Source organism: Rattus norvegicus, chromosome 5 (genome assembly GCF_021556685.1).
Source record: "Rattus norvegicus strain SHRSP/BbbUtx chromosome 5, alternate assembly SHRSP_T2T, whole genome shotgun sequence".
NCBI lineage: Eukaryota > Metazoa > Chordata > Mammalia > Rodentia > Muridae > Rattus > Rattus norvegicus.
Window position 1 is genome coordinate 59490776 of NC_141538.1, and position 14670 is coordinate 59505445.

A 14670-nucleotide genomic window follows, 5' to 3' on the forward strand; every position below is an offset into this window, starting at 1 on the left:
CTCTTTTTAAAAACCAAGTATTATTTTTCATCTGATTTATATTATAGACATCGTAGATCGTGTGATAAACTGATCACTCTACCCCACGGCTACTCATCTCATTTTCTCCCTATGCTAAAAGTGTATCTTCCACCTGAAACAAAAGTATGTGTCTTCTAATCAATTCTTTCAAATTAAGATCCAATTCTTCCAGAAATATATTAGTTGTGAGAATTTATCATATCCCTAGCAGGGAGCAAAGACTAAACGGATGTATCTGTGTGACAAAATGCACTTGAATTGGTGATTATGATGCAGGTGTGAACTTAAAATGTCACTAAAATTGAAACTATATGGTTCAGACAGATAAGCTCCATTCCAATTTGTCTGTTTTGAAAAATAAAGTTTGTGATAGTTTCTTCCTTGTTCACCTCTCATATCCCTTGCTGAGTGCTGGGTCACTCATCAGAGGATGTATCCCTTGTCCTTTCTGTCCCTATCCTCCCCTGCCCTGGCCTGCCATGTTCTGCCCTGCCCTGCCCTGCCCTGCCCTGCCCTGCCCTGCCCTGCCCTGCCCTGCCCTGCCCTGCCCTGCCCTGCCCTGCCCTGCTCTGCCCTGCCCTGCCCTGCCCTTTCCTACAATGCTCTGCCCTGCCCTTTCCTACAATGCCCTGCCCTGCCCTGCCCTGCCCTGCCCTGTCCTGCCCGGCCCGGTCCTGTTCTGTCTGTAGTTTTGTGTTCTTCGGATTGCTAAGTCTGCTCTTCTTCTGCACCACTGTGCATTGTGGTCGCCATTCATTTGTGATCCCTAATGATACTTCAGCATACAGTTAGACGCCTGTTAACTACATCATGTTTATTTGCTTTGCTGTGCTGTTTAAGTAGCTTGTTTTTCTTAAAGTAATTGGAAGATGGAGTAATTTAAATCCACATTCCTGACGTTATACTTCCCACAAAGAATCGGTATTATTTTTAAAATCACAAAGTAGAAATAGTTCTTATAATACCAAAAGCCAATAAACACTGCTGACTTCACAACATTAACCAATCATAAAACAGCATGATGCACAGTTTTATCACGAATACTACATAGAGGAATCATAAAATAGGTTCACAACATTTACAATGCACATTCTTAGCTACCTACAGAGAGACAGACGCACTTACATGAAAGAGAAGGCTACATCAGTGCCCACATTAATGGCATGAACCTCTACCTCAGGGTCCTATGTAAAATACTCTCTATTCTAAACTCATTCTTTTACCCTTGAAATCTAAGTTAGCTAGACCTATGGTTGCGGTAATTTTCAAGTGATTGAACTATTGTATGTCATTACTTATATATTATTCTTCCATGTAGGCAAATAGAGGCCATTAGTTCTGTGGATATTATCTCTTAATTCTTAGCAGCTCAATAGAATGTGTATTGAGTTACTAAAGAATCTGATTCTCAGTTACTCAGTTTCACTGTGTGCAAGCTCATATTTCTCCATTATAGCTGCATTTTATATGTATATTTTGACATTTAGCATAATTGTGGCCCAGATTTTTTGCTTGACAATATCGTTAAGCTCTTTTTTTATTTTCCAGCGAGCGCATTTTGTTACATTTTTCCCCTTTTGGGTACGCATAGCATATTATCTCTCTTGTCCTTGTGGTATTTCATTCTATCTTGTTTAATAGTTTTCTCACCTTTGTTTTTAAATTTAAAACCATCTGTGTGAGTCATTGGAATTTTTCTCAAAGTGTCTTTGCTATATTTCACATAGATCGAGAGCACAGATCATACCAATGCACTTAGGATCTTCTTCAGTTGAGGATTTAATATGAAGGACTTACAGGATAGATGTATACTTTGATTAGTTTGGTTTACAAAGGGAAGATATCTACAGGTTACAATAGTGTGTTTTCTTGTCTTTATAGTGACCCAGGAAATATATTGTAAGATGAAACCTTCTGATTTAATCTAACTCGTTATTTACAATATAGACACCATTAACCTAAGGAAAACACTATGACAAAGCAAAACATGATTGCTGAGGTAGCAAATGTGAAATATAATTAAATTCAAATATAATCACTTAAAAATTTCACCTTTATATATAAATGACTATAAAGGTACTCAATTAATATTCACATATAAGATAATGACACTTCCAGTCATTGAAACATGAATAAAACCTAAGAACAGTAGTGTGAAATACTATGCAGTGGTCATATTTCTCATAGAATGCCAATATACACTCACTTTTAGCCATTTTGTAAGGACAGAATAAATTGTATCATTCTTTTATTGTATAAATAAGGTAAAAATAATATGTACCCGATAGCATCGTGAATTATTGCTAGCATGTAGTATTGAAACAGACAGCACACTGGAAGTTCACAAACTAAAAACGGTTCTTTCCAGCTGCTTTCTGAAGCCTGGTGACTGGAGAGTTCTCCGCCTTTGGGTCCAACCTCAGTTTTCACCACTCTCCTGTCACAGCCCTGTCTAACACACAGACTCTGCTAATAGTCACTAACGTCACATTTGCCCTGAATGCAATTCTCTTCACAGTAAAAGTTCACTTCCAAAACACTACAGGTAATAAATTTAATCAATATTTTTAATTTGAATAAATTTTCCCTGACAAAGATTTGGCATTGGCCATTTCACAAACACTTAACCAGTTATTAGAAAAATCTAAAACGAAATAGGTGCTGACACACAGCTCCCTCTTGCCATTTACCTGTTTTACTTTAATTGACCTCAGTCTCTAAATCGATTTGGGTCCAAATCAGTTTTCAAATAACCTTTCACATTGCTTTTACTCCATGTACTTCTGTCTCGGATACTTTAAAAATATTTTTACATTATGGAGCTGCATTCCTCAGTTCAAATGACCTTCATATTAACTTTAAAATTTAATTTTTTGCATGTTCTAAACATGAGAGTTAAACTACTAAGGAAAAGCAAAGCAAAGAAGGTTTGTAAATAATAATAATTAATCATAATAATACCTAGCCTCAGAGGCCACAATTACACTTAGGTGTATACAACCAAAACTAGACAAGCCATAGTTTCAAGATATATATGCAATGCATTATTCATCATTTTATCAGTCCCAAAATAGGAAATAATTAAAACATCACCAACAGATGAATACATTTAAAAAACTCATGACCTGTAAATTCAGAAGAGTAGTACTAAATCTTGAAAAAGGTAGAAGTTCTAGTATTTGTTGTAACACAGGTGAATCTTGAAGTCATTATGCTAAGTGAATAAACTCAATTTTACAAAGGTATATGAACATGCCTATGAGTAAACCAGCAAGCATATTTCCTCTGTAAGTTCCTCTTCAAACTCCTCCTTTGAGTTCCTAAACACTGACTACTCTGACCTTCTACCTCCCTCCCAACCCTGTCTACTCTCCCTTATCCCCACAATCTTTCTCTCATATTAATGTTTACTCATTTAGTTTTACAACCTACTAAGACAAAGAAGGGCTATTTTTGACCATGGATTTGAAAAATGTATTTGAACTTGGTGAGCTGAACAGTGTATGAAGCTCAACAGTGATTCCCTGTCTTCCACTTTATCAATAGCCAACAGTTCAAAGGTAAAAGGTAGGACCTATAAGCCATACACACACCCTTTCTGTGACTGACTATTGGTTGGGGTAGTCATTTGTAATCCCCGTACAGTTAACTATGTTGATGTGAGTTAATGATTTCAGTAGTTAATTGAGTATAAGAAATCATGTTTTGTGATCCTTTACCATATTTTGCAGTTCTTACATGGTTCCTACCCTTCTCTTCTTCAGTGTTCTCCAACTCTTAGCAGGAGTCTTATTCCTGACTTGTTTAGGGATAGACACACACACCTATAGCTCAGCTTGGACAGGCAAAAGTCTTTACATTCAGCACTGTCCACTGTAAAGAAAGGCTTCTGGAAGCCTTTTGTTTATGTCTATGGGCACAAGCATAGATACATAGATATAGAGAAGGCAATTTATAGGCATGTCAATTTAGTTAAGCATCATAAACACATTCACCAAATGTGATTACTTCCTTCATGTTATGTCATTCTGAAAGCAGCAAACATCAGAGGAAAATTGATCATGGCTGCTCGATCAGTCAAGAGATGACTAAAGAGGGACAATAGAGCATAGTTCTGTAGTCTCACTGCAGAAGTCTATTTAATTGGAGGTGACATATACAAAACTTTCTGCATAATGAAATAGATTATATTTAAAATAGCTTCTTATATTACTTCATAATTATCTACTTACCTTCTAGTATTTTCAAAAGAAAAAACATTATATCATCTCCCCAATTCTACACATGGGGTTTGGTGTTTAAAAAAAACAAAACAAAACAAAACAGGAAAACAGTTTCCTACTATAAGAAAGATCTCTTCAATATTAGATGTTTTACTTTTGTGATAAACACTGTCTTATATGTAGTGTTAAGATCTGTTGCTGTAAACTTACAAAAAAAATGTTGACTTTTACTCTGCCCTAGGTCCGGCACTATAGTGCCCCAAGATATCTGGTAGATATCTTCATCTCAGTCAGCAAAGCCTCTCACCCTCTTTGCTCTCTATTTCTCTCATATCACACTGATGATGACTTCTCTCTGAGCCTGGCAACAATCTCTCTATCCATCTACTTTCCAAGGCAGGTTGCCATCATGCCAGAAATATACATCCCAATTCTGTGGCAGCCTAGTATCTCCAGCAGCCACATACTTCCTTAAACTTAAATTTCCACATGAAAGAACACACAACACAATAACCTCTGATCCAATTGATAAGATATAACTTCCCACCTAGACATACAAATCCCTATATCCATCCATTCCTTAAGAATATTCATAACAACCTGTAAATACACGGTGTAGAATCTTAATATCAGCCTCCATGTTCTTTTCTCTTCTCCTGCCTCGCTCCAGTCTCCTCCTATCTCTAAAAGTTTTCTCCCACCCATCCTTCCTTCTCATCCAATGACAGGCTTCATTCTATCTTGTACCTGTATGACATCCTACAAAGATCAAAATGATATGTTTTGAAAAGAAGCTTTGACATGCCAAATGCAAATGATACACAGTAGGGAAGGTAGTTCATAAGTGAAGACGGCCATATCACTATTGTAATAGCTGTTGAGTTTTGTGATTTGTCACAATAGAAATTGTGTGTGTGTGTTGTGATATTTACATCGCTATAATGAACCTTTCAAATAATAAATCTAAAAAGACCAGTGTTTTAGAGCTCACAGTTTGGGGAATACCAGTTCATAGACGGATGGTCTCTAATGCTTTGACCTCTGGTGGGTATCTTCCAATAAAAAGTAAGGAATATATGACAGAATGATATTCTGTCAATGATGAGGAAATAAACAAGAAACCAGAAAAGAAAGAGCATAATCATGCAGTCCCCTTTGAAATGTATACTGGATAACCTAAGGGCTGTCCAAAAGTTGTCTCCTCTGCAATGTCTACAACCACTACCAAAAACACCACTCCAGAAACAAGTTTTTTAAAACATTTACTTTTGGGATACACTCAAAATCTAAACTGTGTGATAGAGCAGGTAAAGTTTCATCCCACTTTTCAATTTCTCTGAAAAAAATTAAGCTAAAGGATGATTTTCTACAATTGTCTGATGTTCAAGACCTTTTTAAAAAATGTAATCTTAAATTTAAGTAGGCATCTACTGTTCTGTTTTCATTTCTCTTCTCGTGGTAGATGAATTTATCAACCTAAAGTCACCTGGGAAAAGGGGGCCGCTTCAACTGAGGAGTTACCTCTATCACGTTGGTTGACAGCTAAGTCTCTAGGAAGTTTTCTTGATTAATGATTGATGTGAGAGGTCCAGTCCATTGTAGTTGGTACCATCCCTGAGAAGGTGGTCCTAGAGTGTGAATCAAAGCAGGCAGAGCAAGCCATGGGGATCAACTAAAAGGAGTAAGCTTCAGCTCTTGCTTCTAGGTTCTTGCCTTTCTTGAGTTCCTGCTTGGCTTCCATTGGTGATATACACTGTATTATACAGACATACTAGAAAAATAAATCCTTTCCTTCCCATGTTGCCTTTTTCATTGTACTTGTCACAGGAATAGGCAGTGAACAAACAAATCTAGAGTCCTTCCCTTACAGCAGATCCGGTACTACAGTCAGAGTCTTCTGTAGAGTACCATATCGAGGTACTTATTATTTTTAGCATCATCTCATGGTACTCACTCACTTGCTTAGGTCCACATCATCGTGGTACAGCTTCCAGCGCAGTCCGCCCCCATTTCTCTGCTGCACATTCTGCACCGCTTGACTTCTGGGATATTTTGTGTATTCTCCCATATGTTCAGCTGTATTTCTGGGACACTTGCAAATGAGCTGATACATGGAAATGCTGTAGGCCTTTGAGTTTATACATAATGCAGTGTTGTCACGTATAAAAGTAGCAGCTAAATACAACTTTTGCAAAAATATTAAAACCACTTATCAACTGGCAAGTGTTAAACTCTATTAAACTTGGACTTTTTTTTTTAAAAGTTTAGTCATTGTCTAAGACTCACTAAACATGGCTTACTCCTGGTGACTGTGGTACTGAAATGAAGCTGTCATGAGAATAGAATAAGATAGAAATGCTACACGATTACATGTGCCATCATCTTCATGTCTGAATGGACAACAAAATTAGATGTGATTAAAGTGCCCGATATTCGAATATATGGTAGAATGCAAATTCAGACCGTGTCAGAGAGATGGGTCTAGTAGGTTTTTATTATGACTAAAATAATCTAATGGAGACAACTGTAGGACAGTTGTTACTATTAATTTAAAATAGCTATTTTGAGCTTGAATTGGTTGTTTCTATTTCCTTAGTGATACAAATTTTCCTTCTGTATTCTGTTTTTTGTTTCAAGTGTTCTATGGTAATGGCTAGAATTATAGCACTTGAAGTATTTATTTTCATACTGTGGCTTCTCATTCTTTTCAAGTTCCAGAAAAACCAATGAAAGTGTTTCCTTAGATAGCCTTCTCAGTTTATCCTGTGGAACTATAGTTCATCAAGAACAGATTCAATTCTGATGTCATTTATGCCTCTATTTTTTCCAATACACAGAATTCCCCAGAAGACTTTTGTGGTTTACTTCATACATTTATAAGTATTAGACTAAAACATAAAACATTAGGGCTTATTTACATTTATGGAGCTTAAATTACATGTAAAACTTGCAAAGTTAAATCCTATCAAAGTGTAAAATTGAGAATATACTGAGATTTTGATGAAATTTAACATATACCATTAAAGATTATTCACCTATAAAATTGAATTAACTCCCCCCCTATCTCTCTCTCTCTCTCTCTCTATATATATATATATATATATATATATGTATATATATATATATATATATATATATGTTGTGTATGTCTATTTGGATATGTGTTTGTGTTTATTATTGATATGTATTATTGATAATCACATTTCACAGCTAATGCATAGGAATTCATTCAAGAACACTTGATATCCAACAAGTAACCACAATGTATTAGATACCTAGATACCTGTGACTAAGTGCCAGGCACAGTTACTCTTATGTTTATAAGTGGAACACACAAAATTATCAGAGCCCTAAGAAAGCATTTTGTGATGGATGCTGTAATGACTATTCCTGGTTGTCAACTTAACTATATCTGGAATGAACTATAGTCTAGAAGTGGAGGACACACCTTTGATTCAGATCTTAAGACTGGAAGACACAAGTTTCTGACTTGGGTCTTAGAATGGAGATCTTGACACATAGTGGCCACAAATAGCTTAGGCCCAGGCAAGGTAGTACATGCCTTTAACCTCAGGTGACCGAGGCAAGGAAATCTCTGAGTTCAAGGTCAACCTGGGACAAGTCAAGTCCCAGATCCAGGCGTGGTGGTATACACCTTTAATTTGGGCTTCACCTTCTGCTAGAGACCTACATAAGGACATTGGAAGAAAGAAGATTCACACTTCAACTGCTTGCACTTACTTGTCAGCACATCTGTTGGAACCCACTTCTACAGAAGCCCAGCTTAAATGACTAGCCTTGTGGGACTGAGCAACTACTAGATTCTTAGACTGTCCATCCACAGCTGCCCATTGTTGGGTTACTTGTACTACAGACTGTAAGTCATCACAATAAATTCCCTTAATATATAAAGACATTCCATAAGTTCTGTGACTCTAGACAACCCTGATTAAGGCAGATGCACAGGAGGCAATGTAGGCAAATAGGAAATTATTTGGCTATATCACAGGTCCTCCCACAAAAAAAAATTAGAAAAGATGAGAAAGAGGAAGGGTGGCAGTTTGGAGCCAGGTATAAATAAGGTAATTAAAGCCAACCTTAAAAACATCATGATTTTTAAGCAAAGAAAACTGTATTCTATAGCAGAATGAATCTTGCTTCTTTACAGTTATATAATCAATAAGGAAGTATAAAAATTATTGAAAGTTAATTGTGGTTAACTTTTTATATTTATCCAGACATTTATTCTTTGCTCAAAGATATGAATTTTCTTATATTTTAAAGGAGATTCATTTAATTTTTGCTTTATGTCTATGAACACTTACCTGCATGTATTGCACGTATATGTGTATACCACAGGCATACACAATGCCCTCAGAGGCACCAGTGGGGAACTGAATTTTCCGGAGCTGGAGTTACAGATAGAGGTGCTGGTAGCTGCCTAAGTCCTCTTAGGGAGTGGTGTGTGGTTCCAACTCTGAAGAATCTCTGCAGCTCCCCGTTTTCATGCTCTTTCTCCTTTGTATCTGAGGAACTTTTTAAAATTTCCTTTTTAAATTTATATTTATTTTCATTTATGTCCCAAATGGTGACCCCATCCTGGTCCCCCCTCACAGAGACATTTTCCCACCCCCCTTCCCCTTCTCCTCTGAGAACGTGGGGCTCCTCTGGGTATCCCTCTACCCTGTCTGATCACAGTGAAATGTTCTTAGCTTATATTCTTTGAAGATGTCCTCACTTCCCTTCTTGAGGGGTAATTTTGGGAGGTCATGGCCATGATCTCATAATCATTTTCTTTCAGTGTATTAAGAACACTCCTTCACTGGCTTCTGGTCTTGGGTATTTCTGGTGACAAGTCAGTAATGGTATGAGTCATTGGTATGTTCTGGATGCTGTTCAGAGTCTTTAGTTTTAGGTGGTTTATAAGACACCTAGTGCCAGGGACCATCCCTGGCCATTCTTCTTTCATGATTGTCTCCTAAGGTAAGCCGAGGAGGAAGAACATTGGCAAGGCCAGTGCAAGACTTTGCCTTATGAGATATTTAGTTTTTTGTTTTAATTGGATATTTTTTAAGTTTACATTTCAAATGTTATTCCCTCTTCTGGTTTCCCAGCCATAAGCCCCCTATCTCCTTCCCTTTCTTCTATATGGGTGTTCCCCTCCCCATCCATCCCCTTTCTTGCTCCCCACACACTCGCCTACACTGGAGTGAGGGGGTAACCTTTGCAGAACCAAGGGCTTCTCCGTCCATTGATGCCCAATAAAGCCTTCCTCTGCTACATATGCAGTTGGAGCCATGGGTCAGTCCATGTATAGTCTTTGGTTAGTGGTTTAATCCCTGGGAGCTCTGGTTGGTTGGCATTGTTGTTCTTATGGGGTGGTAAGCCCCTTCAGCTCTTTCAGTCCTTTCTCTAATTCCTCCAACGGGGATATCGTTCTCAGTTCAGTGGTTTGCTGGTAGCATTCGCCTCTGTATTTGACATGCTCTGGCTGTGTCTCTCAGAAGACATCTATATCCAGTTCCTGTCAGCATGCCCTCCTTAACTTCATCAATCTTATCTAGTCTTGGTGACTGTATATATATATATATATATATGGGGCACACGTGGGGCAGGGTCTGAATGGCCGTTCCTTCAATCTCTGCTCCAAACTCTGCTTCCATATCCTCTCCTATGAATATTTTTGTTCCCCCTTTTAAGAGGGGGTGGAGCATCTGCACTTTGGCACCACTGCAAATTCTAAAACATTTACTTAAACAGCATATTCATAAGCAATTGTAGGATGTAAAGCTTCAAACTAGGGCAAGTAAGTATTTTAATACTTACTTAATGTTACATTACGGATACCTAACTACACCAAATGCCAAAGTTCAAAATGCCTGAAGTAAATGACACGCATATCATATCTGATGAACAATCAGTTTGATTTTTGTGTTTGATCAAAGCACTGTCAAACATAATATTAAATGATACACCTTGCAAGTAGTAATCATCATAAAGATAAAGATACTAGATTAATAGCACAAAGACTCAACCAGATAGATAAAAGGGGGTTATAGAGATAAAAATGTACTCCAAATAAAGCTCAGTTCACTAAGAATCTGCATGTGTCTAAAAGTAGTGCTCTGTAAGGCACCGTAAGATACTACAGTTTATATGTAGATGTTACAGGTTGCTGGAACACCATGAAGCCTAGTGCAAATCACAGTTGAAAATTGCAGATATAGAGGGATTGAGTTAAGTGATGAATTTCAAAGGAAATCATACAATGAGAGTACATAAATTTATTTCAATATTCACAATATACTGGAAAAGCTTATGTAATAGAGAAATGATGGTGTTATACTAAGAGCTTTTTCATTATTTTAATTGATAAAGTTTGATTTTACATTTTTATACATGTTTACAGTATATATGTATTACATTTACCATCCAAGCTCTCTTACCTTCATCTTACCCTTTCCTATGCTTCTGTTCCTTACAAAACTCTTTTCCCCATTCATCTCTATTTTGCTTTCTTTTGTATGCCACTAAGTTTAAAGAGCATTCCTGTGTGCCCATGAGTTTGGAGTTTTCCACTGAAGCCTTGTAAATGCCACAGTGGAAACACAGCTAAATACAAGGATTTTTTCCCCTGGATAGAATCTATCAGTAGCTAACAGTTCAGCAATAAATCAAAGGGCCCAGTGAGTCCCTCCTCCATCCTCAATCCTCAAATAACCATAGATTATTAACCAATCTTACATTCTTGTGCTGGTGGAGTGTAAGTAACCATGGAAACTGTGATTCCAGAGAGGCAATTGTGTGTTACAACTAAAGGATGGTCTATCGCAACCATTATGCCTATCTTGTGGCTCTTATATTCTTCTTGCCTCCTCTTCTGCTTAGGGAGTGTCATATAAATGCCTTCTTAGGAGCTGAGGTTTCAACTGTCATTTCTTTTTAAGCTGCAGACTCTGAATTCATCTCTGTTCCCATCAGAGAGCAGCTTCCCTGATGAAGGCTTAGAGGACTTTTCTAAGTGGATATAAATAAAGGTGGAAAGGCAGTCTGGTGCTATGTCAGTTTAGATAAACAAGAGTAGTAAGCTCCTGGCTTTGCCCATCATTTCCCATTCATGGATTATGAACCAGCCTCTCACTCCCTTCTGTGAAGCAAGTCCTAATCTTACTGGAGGAAAGACTTCTCTTAACTCACAGAACAATGTTGATATCATTGCATAGATAGACTTCTCACTTGGAAGTTCTATCTTTCAAATTAATGTATTTTCACTTCACTGACCTATAGTAACTGTGTTCTAAGTAGCATCTAGAATATAACTACTTGAAAAATACTAATATCAATTTTTCCTTTGATCTTCAAAGTACACAATTCCATTTTGGTTCATTAGAACTTGTTTTTCTAACCATCAGCTGATAGCTGTTGAGTTTTAAAATAAAATTAGCCCTTCTTCCGTGTGGCTGTTTTCAAAGATATTTACAAATGTGTACAAGTGTGCATGCCAATCCAGGAGCTGTCGATAACAATTGTCAGTAAGTCACAGCATTGCCTCCAAATTTGTTTAAAATCATCATCAGGAGTAAACCATATGTCTTAGGATTTCTATAAAGAGACACCATGACCAAAGCAACTCTTATAAAGGAAATCATTTAATTGGGGGCTGGCTCCCAATTTCAGAGGTTCAGTCCACTATCATCATGGTGGGAATCATGGCAGCCTACCAGCAGGAGAAGTGACTGAGAGTTCTACATCCAGATCTGAAGGCAAGCAGATGACTCTCTTCCGCAGACTGCTCTGAAGAGGATCTCTTCCGCACTACACAGAGTCTGAAAAATAAGAGACCTCAAAGCCTACCTACAAAGTGACACACTTCTTCCAACAAGCCTCACCTCCTAGTAGTGCCACTTCTTATGGACCAGTCATATTAGAAGCATCACACCATATTAACAAAGAATGCCAACCATCATTAACCAATGCTTACATTTTGTCTGATGATGTGGGATAAAATGCATTGTGCCCCTATTCTTCTCCCCTTTCGTCTTACCTGCTGGGAGGGTCACAGTGTCTGTGTAGCCAGTGTCAGGATGCCACTGCTGCTGCTGTCACTTTCCATGAAAGGAGAGCCTCAAATACAAAGTAATTTAACTTGTTTATAAAGATTATATGTTTTATATTAATTTTACTTTTATAAATTAGATTCTAGTTTGTATGTAAACATACACAAAACTTCACATTAATAGAGTCCATGTAATATAATGTACATATATATTGTATAAGAAAGTTTTTTATATTTAAATGTAACGGTACCAACCTAAAATGATATAATAAGAATTTTGTGGGTCTCAATAGGTTTATTGTATGTGTGTGTGTGTGTGTGTGTGTGTGTGTGTGTGTGTGCGCGCGCACGCGCTTGTATGTGTGAGAGCATGCATGTGTGTGTGCATTTTTCATGCTCATTCATGGGAGCTCACTTGCTGTGCCTACATGCATGCCTGTGTGTGTTCCTGTGTATCTCTGTGCATGTTTTAAAACAAAATTAATCATTTTCCTTACCACTTTTTTTATAATATTAGGGAATGCAAAATTATGACTCATATGAGGTCAAGTCCACATGGTTGAAGCTCAGTATTGCTGAATACTACAGCACTTGACTGTCAGGCTTGGAGCACTGGTTTTGATCTGTGCCAAAACAAAATGCTGCCTTCAGCAGTTGCCAAGTGATAGCTTATCTCTGTAATTTCAGCACTCAGGTAACGGCAGGAAGACGATCACCGGCCGACACCTACTCAGAGAAGTTACATACTCAATCTCAAACAAACCCAAGGAACAAAACTACAAAGTATATGTGGCACAAACTACCACGATGTTCCATTCTCTGCCAGAGACAATGCATATTTAGAAAAGCTGATGGAGAGTTGACTATCTTGCCACTGAAAACAAGTGCTTACCATTAAAAATTATTTCAGGGGGTTGGGGATTTAGCTCAGTGGTAGGGCTCTTGCCTAGCAAGTGCAAGGCCCTGGGTTCGGTCCCCAGCTCCAAAAAAAAAAGAAAAGAAAAAAATTATTTCAGTTCTTAGATTTACTCCAACATTGTTCCACAAAAATTCGATGTCTTTTTATTTGCATGCTTTTATTGAAAGTAAATTTCAAATGTTCTTTCCCAAAGGCAAGCACTGTTATCATTTAAAGACTGATTTAAACCCTATCTATGGAATTGATCTCTGAGGCATAGGCAGATTTTTTTTTTCCTCTGAAATGTTTTGCTGGGAAAATGCCTACAGACTCATGAAAGGACAGAATGTGATACGAAGTTTCAGATCTAGCAATCTTGTCTCATGAGATACACAGAAAAAGATCCTGAAAATCTGCAACATATTTTTGCTTCTGTTACTATGGCTGATAACTATCAGTATATTCACTAAAAAGTTTCATGTTGTCAGGGAAAATATACAGAGACCCATATTTGTATCATCATATAGTAGAATAGACTCTTCCTATAAGCTCCTAAGGAAATAACCCCAGGGTAAACTAGACATTCTCTGTAAGATATTCTGGAGCTGAGTTTTTAAATAAAACTCTATAATAAATGAATGAGGTAAATACTTTCTAATTTTAAATTTAATCTTTTAAAGGGTTTTTGGAGGGAATGGCAATTATAAATAGCTATAAATACCCTCAAAATTAAGCAAAATATACTTTTTTGGTATAAATCTTTTTTATTTTTATTTATTTATTTATTTATTTATTTATTTATTTATTAACTTGAGTATTTCTTATATACATTTGGAGTGTTATTCCCTTTCCGGGTTTCTGGGCAAACATCCCCCTCCCCCCTCCCCTTCCATTTGGGTGTTCCCCTCCCCATCCTCCCCCAATTGCCTCCCTCCCCCCAACTTCTAGTTCACTGGGGGTTCAGTCTTAGCAGGATCCAGGGCTTCCCCTTCCACTGGTGTTCTTACGAGGATATTCATTGCTATCTATGGGGTCAGAGTCCAGGGTCAGTCCATGTATAGTCTTTAGGTAGTGGCTTAGTCCCTGGAAGCTCTTGTTGCTTGGCATTGTTGTACATATGAGGTCTCGAGCCCCTTCAAGCTCTTCCAGTTCTTTCTCTGATTCCTTCAAGGGGGTCCTATTCTCAGTTCAGTGGTTTGCTGCTGGCATTCGCCTCTGTGTTTGCTGTATTCTGGCTGTGTCTCTCAGGAGCAATCTACATCCGGCTCCTGTCGGTCTGCACATCTTTGCTTCATCCATCTTGTCTAATTGGATGGCTGTATATGTATGGGCCACATGTGGGGCAGGCTCTGAATGGGTGTTCCTTCTGTCTCTGTTTTAATCCTTGCTTTTCTATTCCCTGCCAAGGATATTCTTGTTCCCCTTTCAAAAAGGAGTGAAGCATTCACATTTTGATCATCCGTCTTGAGTTT